Here is a 12500-nt window from a genome sequence, read left to right on the forward strand (position 1 = left end):
ATAAAATTTCACAACCTTTATTCGGTATAGAAGAGAATACTTCTAAAGCTCCCTAAAAACTTAAGACAGTGATGAGAACCTACGGTTAAAAATGAAGAGTTTCTCATTTTTGGAGTAACTGTGCAATCAAATGAGATTTAAAAGAAGATATGGTTTCGCGCTGCTTGATATCAGCAAGCAGACGGTTTCCAGAACACGGGACCACACACACCATAGACCGCCTCACTCCCGTATCGGTGAAAGTTCTCGGAACAGATAAGTGATCCTGGTGCCTCGTGTTAATGTTCTCAGTACGATTCTGGCCTACCGTTGGCAAGGAAAAGAGCCATTCTGGCAGAAGTTTATTCCTGATTTTGTAAATCAAGAGGCATATATCATAAAATACTTCTGCTCCATTCGTAGCCAATTCAGTTTTTCAAATATTGGAGTAACATGGTCATGTTTTCGGGCACCTCCAACGGCGACCTTTGCGGCAAAATTTTGTATTTTCTTGACCCTTTCCAACTGGGTTTTATTGGTCGAACCCCAGACCCGCAAGCAGTAGTTCAGGACACTCAGTACTAACGATTGTACCACCATGACTCGACAGTCTGGCTCAAATCTATCACTCACTCTGTTAAGATATAACAGGATGCCAGTTACCTTTTTGCGTAGTTCGTCAATATGTGCATTAAAAGTCATGCTACAATCCATGAAAACTCCCAGGTTTTTTAACTGTGTGTGACGGAACAAGTGTCACATTACTGAATTTTATGTTCGTGTTCTCCGGGATGCGAGAGATATACTGTCTTGATCCAAAGAAAATGACCTGGGTCTTGCCTTCGTTAAGTAATAGTCCGTTACTATTAAAAAATAATATTTTTGCAATAGTCAATATATTTTCGCCTCTTTATCAAATCATTGAGGTTTTTCAAGTCCCCAGTCAGCAAAATCTGTGTATCGTCAGCATAAATAACAAGAAGTCCATCCCGTATATGTTGTGGTAGATCATTGATATAGATCAAAAACAGCAATGGGCCCAAAATCGACCCCTGGGGTACACCAAAAGATATCTCCTCAGGAGAGGATAGAATTGAATCAACACGAACAGATTGGAAGCGATTGCTCACATAATTTTCGAACCAAAAAGAGTCGACATTGACTTTAGCTAATTTATTTATTAGAATCTGATGATTAACGCTGTCAAACGCTTTGGATAGATCCAATAATAACAGGAGAGATAATTTCTTATTTTCTATATTTTCATATATTTTATTGGTAACTGTAAGTAGCGCAGTTTCTGTTGAAAGATTGGGTCTAAAACCATGTTGCTCGTTAACTAGTAAATTATTTGAGTCAAGGTAAGACATCAGCTGAATGGCAATTATTTTCTCGAGTATTTTTGAGATGACAGGCAACAGAGATATTGGTCTATAATTTCCAAAGTTTTCAGTGTCTCCACTTTTGTAAACGGGAACTACGTAAGGATGTTTCCAAAGGTCAGGGTAGTTACCTGTAACAACTGAGGTGTTGACAATAACAAGAATGTAGAATATTGTAACGGGCAGAGAGTCAATCAAAAATCGAAACGGAATTCCGTCAGAACCACAAGAGTTTTTGGGTTTCAGATGTTTTATTACAAGAATCAGTGTCCATATCAACTGGCTGAGGTCGGAATTTATTTATTGTAATAATGATGTAGAGGTCTGATCATAATGGAGTTGGTTGTTATTGCAGATATTTTCTTGTGATCTGGCGTACGCTTCCCTTCCTATATTGGCAAAATATTGATTAAAATCATCTGCTCTCTTCTGAGCATCAATGTCTGTGGTTTCAAGTGATCCCAAGGAGGAGACTTTTTGTTCGGAGGTATTGTTTTATTGATGACATTCCATGTTCCCCTATATTACCCTTACATTTGGAGAATTCTTCCTTATAACATTTTTCTTCTTATTAGACAGCATTGTCTTAACGTGTTTCTTTTTTCCCTTTTGTAACGACTTTCAACATTTAGGTCTTGTCTATTTATTTTAAGTTCCTTTAGTATATTGTCTCTAGATCTCATTGCATCTTTAATTTCGGTGTCGATCCAAGGAGCAGGCGGGTGTCTCATTACTTCGTAATAAAAGGAGCACAGACGTCCAAAACATTTCACAAAAGTAACGTTAAAATATGGACCTGATAGTGTACATCATCAGTGAATAAAATTGTATTTAAGGAACAGCAGTCATTTAAGAGAAGTTCACAGAGATAATTTTGCGAATAATTCTTGAGACAACGAATGTCTTAACAGTTGGAGGGCGCTTTTCTTTTCTGATATTTATATTTGTAGTTAAAAGTTCATGATCACCAACTGAGCAAGGCAAGACATCAGAATGTACAACAAAATTAGGTCTATTGGTAATAATTAGATCCAAGAGAGTTGAGGAGGTCGTTGTAATACGAGTTGGTTTTGTTGCCAATTGGCTCAAGTGGAGGGTTTTAATAATGTTGCCCATTCTATTATTTGGGGAGAGGAGGTTATCATTGAAGTCACCTAGAATTAAGAGAGGTTTGTTTCTCAAGCACATGGATCCAAACACATCACAAAGATAATCATAGCTATCGTTTAGGGCATGGGGATGACGGTATACACAGCCTATGATAAAGGAGGGAAATTTATTATATTGAACTGACATCCAAAGATCCTCGATATGCCGTGGTCTCACGAGTTCAGGTGTCAGTAGCTTCACCCTCAATGGCGTCTAACATTAATACCACTCCCCCATCCCCCACCTCTCCCCCCATCACTACGATAAATAGAGAACTCGGGGATTTCAATGAAATTACTATGTACTTCAGGTAAGAGCCACGATTCACTTATACACATGATATCAACATTCCTGTTATTTGTTAAGAATTCGACATCATCAAAATTACCTAAGAGGGATTGTGCGTTTATATGCTCAACGGTAAGTCGATCTGTTGGAGTGTCATGACAGGGAGGAAGTAATTGCTATTCCCTATCTTGACATAATCTTGTTTTGTGTCCATACCCCTTACACCTGTCACATCTAATCCTACGATAAAACTGGCATTGAAAAAGAGCATGACCGAGTTCACCGCAGTTATAACAAGGGCGACGCCGCGATAGATTTACTGCTTCACCTGTCTGAGTTTGCCCGTATTTATAACCGGCAAAATGAGTAGCCGAGTTTCTTCGCCACGTCTCACCCGAAGAAGAGCTGTGACGGCCATGATGATCATCCTCAACAGAAAATTGGCTATTTCTTCTTCCACTTCCACCTCGTTGTGCTGTAAAATGTCTTCGTGAATAATCCTGATAATTTTTCATGGTATTTTGTAGCTCAAGTCCGTATCGATAAATGAATTTATAATCACCAGAAATAAATTCCTCTGATTCCATGCTGGCAGAGATGGGAATCGAACTCAAGAATACCGAATCAGTAGGTCAGCACGTAAAGAGTTAGTTAAACAGATAAAGTTCCATGGAAACAAATAGAGAGAGAGAGAGAGAGAGAGAGAGAGAGAGAGAGAGAGAGAGAGAGAGAGAGAGGTATTATATTGTGCATTTCCGATTCTGTTTTTGATTATGACATGCCAGATATTCTACTGTAAGAATGAACACATCGGCACTTTATAGGTACATTTGCGTGGCAGAACATCGTATCCATGACACACATTTGTCACGCATCATGGAGGAATAGAGGAGAGAGAGAGAGAGAGAGAGAGAGAGAGAGAGAGAGAGAGAGACCAAATATCGAACTCACCTCTTGTGTTCTAAGTATACGAGAATTTATGAATGAAAATAAGTTGTTTAAAATGGCGTTGTTAATATGCATACATCTTACAATACAGAAAAGGTATAATCCAGCTCACTGACTAAAGTGAATCTCGGAGGCTTCACTGTGACCATTGCCATTATTACCAGATCCCTCCACGTCGCTCCTGCTTAACACTGTCTCTCTTATTTTGTCCTTTTTTTATTCACATACTCGTTTATGGTAAAATTGCAATATTTTTTAAGCTTTCTAGGTTTCTGTTTTAAGCAATTTTTGTAATAGTTTTTAAACAAACTCCGCTAACAAAAAGAGGAAAAACTCAAAAATACTATGCAAAATTTAAAAATATATTAAAACTTTCATTGTCCCCTTTTATTAGGCGTGTTTTTACATGATTTTCGGTATCAAAATCAGTCACATAAAAAGGAAGGCAAAATTCCCAAAATATTGCATCCAAACTGTATGATTTTTAAACTGTTTATTTTAAATTCCTTGTGTTATTTTTAGACGATATTTTAAATGATTAAAAAAATACCAGTCCTCTAAAAAACACAAACATTCAAAATTTTATGTTATATTAATTTCTAAAATAAAAATCAGTCATCAAAAAGTGAGGGAAAATCTTTTAAATGTGCATTCGAATCAAATTACTTTTTGAACTGTAGCCGTTTTAAAAATAATAATATTTTGATATATAAAAAAAACTGAAAAAGTTTCGAAAATTTGGTACTAGACTTTCAAGTAGGCGATTGTCCATCTCTCCTGGGGTTTCACATTGGTTCACAGTACCCTCTAGCTGTAATGCCTGTTGACGAAAATCAGTGCAGAAGTAGATTAATAGTGCCCAAACTACACCAGGAAAACTAGAAAAAAGCACACAGGACATTCATTCCACTACGCAACAGCATCGACATGCAGCGTCTATTCAATGCGTTGGCAGCTCATCTGACGAACATATCAGGAGTGAGCGTAGATGTAAGAATAAGCTCGACAAATATCTAAGGTGTATCCCAGACCATCCAAGATTGGAAAATGCAAAATATAGCGGAAGATGCATTAGCAATTCTCTTGTAGACATTAGAGGTGCCTCACACTGAGGGACCTGGGGCAACCCGAACGAGCTGTAAGGTCTGTAAGGTAAGGTAAGGTTGTTTTGGAGCCTCCTTCCATGCAGTGGTTTAGCTCTTGACTCTGAATGGTATCGGTTTTATTCGTCTTAGGAAGGAGAATTTTTTCATTTTATTTACTGCCCCGAATTCAAGGCTGACAGTGGAAATTGTATCCAAAAATCAAGAAATCGCCCTGGAAATTAAAACATATTGTTACTGTTTCATTTATTCACTGAATGTCTAATGGAAAGAAGATAAGAAATTACTGATGCGCTGGATATCAACAGATATATAAAGGGTTGTACATGAAATGAAAATTAAAAACAGTAGCTTTTCTGTGATTGGTTATCTATGCGGTCACGAAAGCCGACGCTGGTTATTAATACTTTCGCAATTATTTCGACATAATTGGGGAACGAGCGAAGGTAATTTCGTGAAGGGTAATTTACTCTTGAATTCATACAACGGTTTTATAGGTAAACTGGCCTTCCTTCTTAAAGATTTTTTCTTTTTTTTTTAATATCGTACTGGAAATTTTTATTCATCTTTTTTTTTTTAATATCGTACTGGAAGGATGAATGACAAATGAGGCATCATAGTGTGATTCACTAAGGGTTTGGGTCAAAATTTAGTCCCATTATGTGACGTCTCTTGGTTTTGACAAAGTTCATAGCAATCGATGCCATGAGCCGGTGAAGCTCACTCTCTCTCTGTTGGCTTTTCGGGCCTGGTTGTGACCCATTACCGTTCACCCCAGTCCAGGCTCTTTAAAAGTTTCAGTAATGTGTCGTGGAAATCTCTATACCAAGGTCGTCCTGCACTCATTGGTGACCACCTTGCCAAGTGCTGACCAAAGCTAATTGTACTCATGGAGAATCATGCGCCACCTCCACTGTGATTGCTAATTTTGCAGCTACCCCATAATGACAGTAATAAAATTTTTGATTGCAAAGGTGCGTGTCCTTGCGGCCTCTCCCTAATGAAGGTAGGATCGATCCCGAACGGAAACTTCCACGAAATAGCGGCCGGGTAGCAGACTATGATCGTGATCATCATGACGCCGTATTGGCCTCGAAATATCTTCGCTTGGTTTTAGACCTGACGAAAAGATGAAGGTTGGGCGAAAGGTCGAAGTCCTTTCCCAGTAACAAACCTCATTAATCTATTGTGAGTGACGATGGGGTGCAGTGAGGACTTGAAAATGAAACTATTGTGCAGGCTTCGTCCGTTCGTCCGCGCTTTTTTTCCGTCCGCCCTCAGATCTTAAAAACTACTGAGGCTAGAGAGCTGCAATTGAAAGTTGATCATTCACCCTTCAATCATCAAACATACCAAAGTGCATCCCTCCGAGACCACCGAAAGATAGATCTATTTTTCGGTTGCCTTGATATATACGCTGTTGCAGATGTACAGAAAACTCGATTACGCGAAGTTTTTACTTGTTAGTCTTTGGTAATACTCGGGAAAGTTAATTTCTGTTTTGGAACAAATTATTTTCTTTCTATATTTACTGTTTCCTTATTGATATGGTTCTTTCTGCAACAAACAACTGATGTCTTTCTTTTGTCACAATGTGTACAGAGACCGAGACGGATATGACTTCCCAAAACAAGCCTGATCTTACATGAAAAGTATGCTTATGAACTTTAACCATCAGATGATGACAGCCTTGCCTCCTAAAAAAAAAAAAAAAAAACCAAAAAAAAAAAAAATGAAAAAAAAAGTAAACTCAGTGATTCAAGAAATACAGAAGCAAGAAGAAAACTCAGAGTCTGGAAGTGAATGACGGGATGACAGGTTGACCAAGTCGGTTCACAATTGCGTCTCCAATTTCACACAGTTGACTTCGGATCATTTGCCAGTGTGGAAGCACAAACTCTCTCACTCTCTCTCTCTGTTACACTTTTGCAGGCATAGATGGAAAGGGAGAAATTCGGCAATGATAGTGAATGTATTGTCTTTGATGTTCTAGAGATTATTCAGATATGTAATGATTATGTTTGTAGCTCTTTTTTTTAATTAGTTTTGTTTTTCTAATACAAGATAGAGTTGTCAATGTCCGTACCATGACTTTTTATCATACAAACAAATATAAATTGTGTTACATTTTACCCCAAGTGAAAATAACCAGCGCCGCACATTGCAACCATTCCGTCCAGTCTCTGCGGAATGCAAGATGTCCAGCCCTGACAAATGCAAGGGCCTCATAGTGCATTCCATTCTCTGCCCAACATGCTCTCCGCTATGAGGTTATGGATGAGGCACATGACCCCATGAGGGCTGACGCGAGGTTCCAATTTCATGTCCCATTGATTTGGTCATGGGACAGGAACTGGGCCTCGTGAAATATTGCCGGAAGTTATCTTGTCTGTACTTCGGAACATGATGGAGAGCGTGAGGGCAACTTTATTCTTGAATGTTTCAGTTATTGGCTCTAATCTTTAGGGACAATGGATGACAGAACATCGCCGAAGGAGAAGGGGAAGGTTGCAGTTGCCTCGTGCGGTGAATAGTAAGCAATTCTGATGGGCATTTGTAGCGTTCATTCGGAAATTTTCCAGTCAGTTTTTCAACACCATTATGACTAAAGGGCCCCATACACTGAACGATTGTATGAACGATTGTCGTTATCGAAAAACACACACACTATTCAGACAGTATGACGATCTCCGCACCGATTTCAGTCTGAACGAAGATTTTGTCTCGGGAAGACATGGCATCATCTCTCTAGAAGAGCGTGCGCACATACACAGACAAACACATACACTGAACGACCTTGTGAATGACAGACATAAGTCGAAAGCCAGCAACCTGGTCGTGACTGATTCCCACTGAGATCGTTCAGACACGAAACTCCGCCCACTTTTGTATTTAGACAAGCCAATACATAATGGTTTTTGCCAACGATACAGACAATCGTTCATACAATCGTTCAGTGTATGTGGCCCTTAAGTCTTTCGGGTCCGCCTTTTTTACGAGACTGGAATTTATGGTTACGCATCCATATCGACGTTGCTTAATATTATAGTCTAGAAGGACATTAAAGTATTGTGTAGGACTCTGCCTTATGCTCTTTGAGGTAGACGGAATATCCGCCGACATACTTGCTCAGGTTGGATTAAAAGTCGCCCGTTAACAAGCATCCTCTAACACCTGAATTTTCTATAAAATTTACACTGATTCTGCAAATGTTCCCGAAGTCTGGCGACCAATGGAAGAGATTCCAAATGTCGCTTATTACTGCGTAAATACTAAGGCTCCAAACTACTTATTTGACCATCGTTCCTCACTTTGTAGCGCCCTTACTTCCTAGTTGAAAGTCCTGTGTTTGATCCCAAGCAGATGTAGCAATTGATCAATGACTTATTTTTTAATAACTAATTTTTTCTATCGTCTTGGAACTTAGGCCTTTAAAACCGTTGAATTCTTCAGTGGCTGTCAGCAGATCTCTTTCATGCAAATGGATAAATATGCATTTTTAGTTCAATCTTTGTTCGCACAAGGAAATGAAGATTTTGTATTCACTCTGGAGAAATTGTTTCATTTCATGAAGACAAAGGTTCACAAATAGCTTTCGCTTCCACTGTTATTTACTGGCTCTCTGTTGCCAAGCTTAGTTTGCGAATTTCCATTTTTGTGTGTGTGCCGCGCATGCGTGCATACGATGCGTTTGTTCTTTTTATTTACTTTGTATTGGGTAGAATGATTAATCTGTTTATTTTGCACTGGAGACTATATTTTAAATTGAGTAAGAGTTTTTATTGCTGTACCTATTCCTCTTTTCATTGTTTGTTGTGTGGAACGTGTAACTTTATGTCTGCATTCAGAGATTAATCGTTGGGATATGTATATTGAATGCTATAAACATATTAAGGAAACACGCACACATACATACATATATATTCATATATCAAATTATATATATATATATATATATATATATATATATAATATAATATATTATATATATATATATATATATATATTTAAAGAATGATTGTTAATGACAAAGTTACTTTGACAGAGTATTTCCTTGATCTAAGCCCTTTTAGCTTTAGTCATCTGGATATTCATAGTTGTAATCTGGAATAAAAAGAAAAGAGCAATAATCATTACAGCACAGTTCGCACAGTCGTTTTTCCTAAAAAAATAAAAAAAATAAATAAAATTTCTAAAGTAAAAAAAACTCCAATCACTCCGCTGGGGCTCAAATCCTGGACGTTCGCGTCGCAGCTCCTCTCTCTCTCTCTCTCTCTCTCTATCTCTCTCTCTCTCTCTCTCTCTCTCTCTCTCTCTCTCTCTCGTGTTTCAGGGGAGAAGTGAAATAAAAAAAAAAAAAACGGAATGCGAATCCCCACCTCTTCCCCACTTCCCCAGGCTTGCATTTGGTTGCTCGATGCGAGCAAATTGATGAAGACCATTTCTGCCTCAGTCTTTGCAGCGAGGAAAGAAGAGTCTTTTTTTACCTCTTCTTTCTTGATTGGTGGTTTTGGAGAGATTCAACAGCGCGAAGGGAAAGGGTTTGTTTTGCTTTGCTTTCTCTCTCTTTTTGGAAGGATAGTCGTCAAGAAAAATGCTTCATTGCTGAGCAATGCCTCTCTGTCTGGTTTATAGACATATATGTATATACGTATATATAAAAAACAATGCTGTGTGAGAGAGAGAGAGAGAGAGAGAGAGAGAGAGAGAGGAGAGAGAGAGAGAAGTCACCAACTTCGGCGGTGAATCGAAGGTAGACGAATGTATGGGTGTGTAGGTTTAAAAGTGGTTAATTATGTATCTGGCAGTTGTTTGACTGAGGAAGGTTGCTTCAGGGTGGGGGAAGGACATGGTGGCTAACAGCCTCACTGAAAAGGAACCTGCTTAGGCGGTAGCGGTAAAGGGCAGGACGATGTATGGGACGGATGAAGCGCCCCCACTGCCCACCTCTGGAAGGTCCAGTCAGCCATGGGTGAGTGGTGTAGTACCTAGTTCGTGTTACTTTGTCGAACTATCAATCCAAACCGACTGCTATTAGTCCACTTAGCTGTAAATCGGCAGCATATTCTGCTGGGGTCCAGATAAAGGGTGTAGGGCTAACAATCTCATCCCTAAACACTTGCTGAGAAATTAACATGGAAAGTAGCAGTCCTCTGGCGTATGTTAATCTAAGAAATATGTACATGTGCGTGCATGTGTATATATGCAGATGAATAAACTCAAGCCTAGTATATCTAATAGCAGAAGTAGATACATAACGTAACGTTGTAGCAATTATTAATGATGTACATAAAAAATTCAAGAATCATACAAACTAGGTTTGAAGGCCCCTTTCGTTGCTTTTATTGGTGCATAATCTTTTTAGTCTTTTTGTATTTTTTGCCCTTTTTCGGTCAACTCCTATATGGAGAAAGTGGATTAAGGGGACTATGGTTTACAGTGCTTTAAAGGTCCTTTGTATAATACTATTATGCTTGGTTTTTTTTTTTTGGTTTTTTTTTTTTTTTGCGGTCTTATTGTTGCGAACGAAGAATGTAAATCTATTTACAGGGCGGAATTCACTTTTTCTAATACGTTTTTCAAGTCTTCCCCTGGTTAAGAATCACTGCCCTACCCGTAAATCGCATCCCCTTCCCAAACTTCTCTCTCTCTCTCTCTCTCTCTCTCCTCTCTCTCTCTCTCTCTCTCTCTCTCTCTCTACGGACCATTGACAACAGTTGCAGGGATCCAGCAGCCTTGGTACCACTCCGAACTCGAGAGAGCATCCCAGATGGGGGCAAATCGCTCTGCCATGTCTCACCTGATCCTGATTTTGCAACGGGAAACTTTCTGACCCGAAATGGCAGGAAGAATCATAATGTACTTAAAGTCATAAAATCAACTTTGTAGCTGCAGCAGTAACAGAGATTACTTCAACAACAACATCAACAATAATAATAATAAGCACAGCAACCTACTTCACTCTGAATATTACCCAATATCCTTCCTAACGAGGTAGAGGCAAGCAGAATGATGAGAGAGAGAGAGAGAGAGAGAGAGAGAGAGAGAGAGAGAGAGAGGAGAGAGAGAGAGTCTAGTAGTATAAAAAAACAGCCTCTAAAAGAAAGAACTTGAAATTACCTTGACCTCTCTAAGTCACTTGAGTTCATAAACTTCTTCAAAGAGAAGACGAAATCTCCCGAGCCAAACTCACACGTGAGAACTCGTCCTCTGGAAGAAGTATCTTATCATCTGGGCCCAATTTGGAAATATGAAACACTTCCTGGACCATCTGAGCTGACTTGTATTGTGTGGATTTCGCTTTGCTTTTAAGGGAATTTTTTGCACTTGATGGAACGAAATAGCCTCTGTAGCCTCTAATCTTGAAGAACATCGAGAGTCGAGTCATTTCGATCAGTGAAGCTAGAAGCTCAAATCAGACAGGATTCCAACTTCTGTCACTAATATTATTCACACGTTACTATCTTAAAGGGAGGGATGGGGAAGGGGAATGGGGCCCCCAAATCCTTGTGGTCTGATACCCCCCTCAAGGATACTTCAAGTAAGGTTAGGCTAAGCGAGCAGATCGGTTTAACTGATAAACCTCCTATTAAACTAAGAAGTCAAGACGTCCAGCTACACAGGCAACGCGAATCAAGAGCTGACGTTTACTCAAAGTGTTAAGAGATAGTCTCTTGGATGTAGCCGAGCTTGGTTTTTTTCAGAGGGGAAATATGGGTAGAATATTTGACTAGAAAACGATAAATAATGCTAAGCGATGGGTTAAATGTTTGGTATTATTATCGTAAAGCTCATCAGGCGCGGGCAGTAAACCGTCAACTGAAAACGAATGTGCCTCGGATTTGATGATTATAAAATATCTTGCCTAAATGCGCATACTCAAGATGATGGTCTTGAAGTCATCCATCAGGTAGTGCTACACCTTCAGGAGAACGCTTTTTTATGTCTTTTTAGTCCTCCTTCGCCAAACATTGCTTCAAGTAGTGAAGTTTAGAGTTGCCAGTTTAAATATTGTCACGGTTGTTGTAGATAGGTTCAATGTGTTTACTGTCACATTTCTAGACTCTCATTGATCTCCCGATTGGTCCGTTCTTGAAAAAGTTAAAGAAGCAGGAGCCGTGTGGAAGTACCATTGGGAATCGATCAAGAGAAAGAGACTAAAAGCAATTCACCTGCGACCAAAGGGATATTGCAAAGAATAATACTGATTAAAAAGTAAAAAAGGCAAGAAGAAAAGCTAAATGGAGACCTTATCCACCTACCACCACCACCATGGGGATGTAAGCGCCTCAGTGCGGGTGGTTGGTAGGTGGTGTTTGCTTCCCACCTCGGTGGTCGCAGGTTCGATTCTCGGCCATTCCATTGAGGAGTGAGAGATGTGTATTTCTGGTGTTAGAAGTTCACTCTCGACGTGGTTCGGAAGTCACGTAAAGCGTAGGTCCCGTTGCTGAATAACCACTGGTTTCCATGCAACGTAAAACACCATACAAACAAAAAAAAACAAAAACATGGGGACGTATTAGAGCAAAACTGAAGTCTCTCGTGTTCGGTGAGGTCATACTACAAAAATTGAACATGGGGGTTAAAACACAAAATCTATTCGGGTTCTCTAATATTCATCCACTCGTCCCCAGCCTCTCTCCTCCTGGGT

The sequence above is a fragment of the Macrobrachium nipponense genome, chromosome 16 (genome assembly GCF_015104395.2).
Source record: "Macrobrachium nipponense isolate FS-2020 chromosome 16, ASM1510439v2, whole genome shotgun sequence".
Classification (NCBI taxonomy): domain Eukaryota; kingdom Metazoa; phylum Arthropoda; class Malacostraca; order Decapoda; family Palaemonidae; genus Macrobrachium; species Macrobrachium nipponense.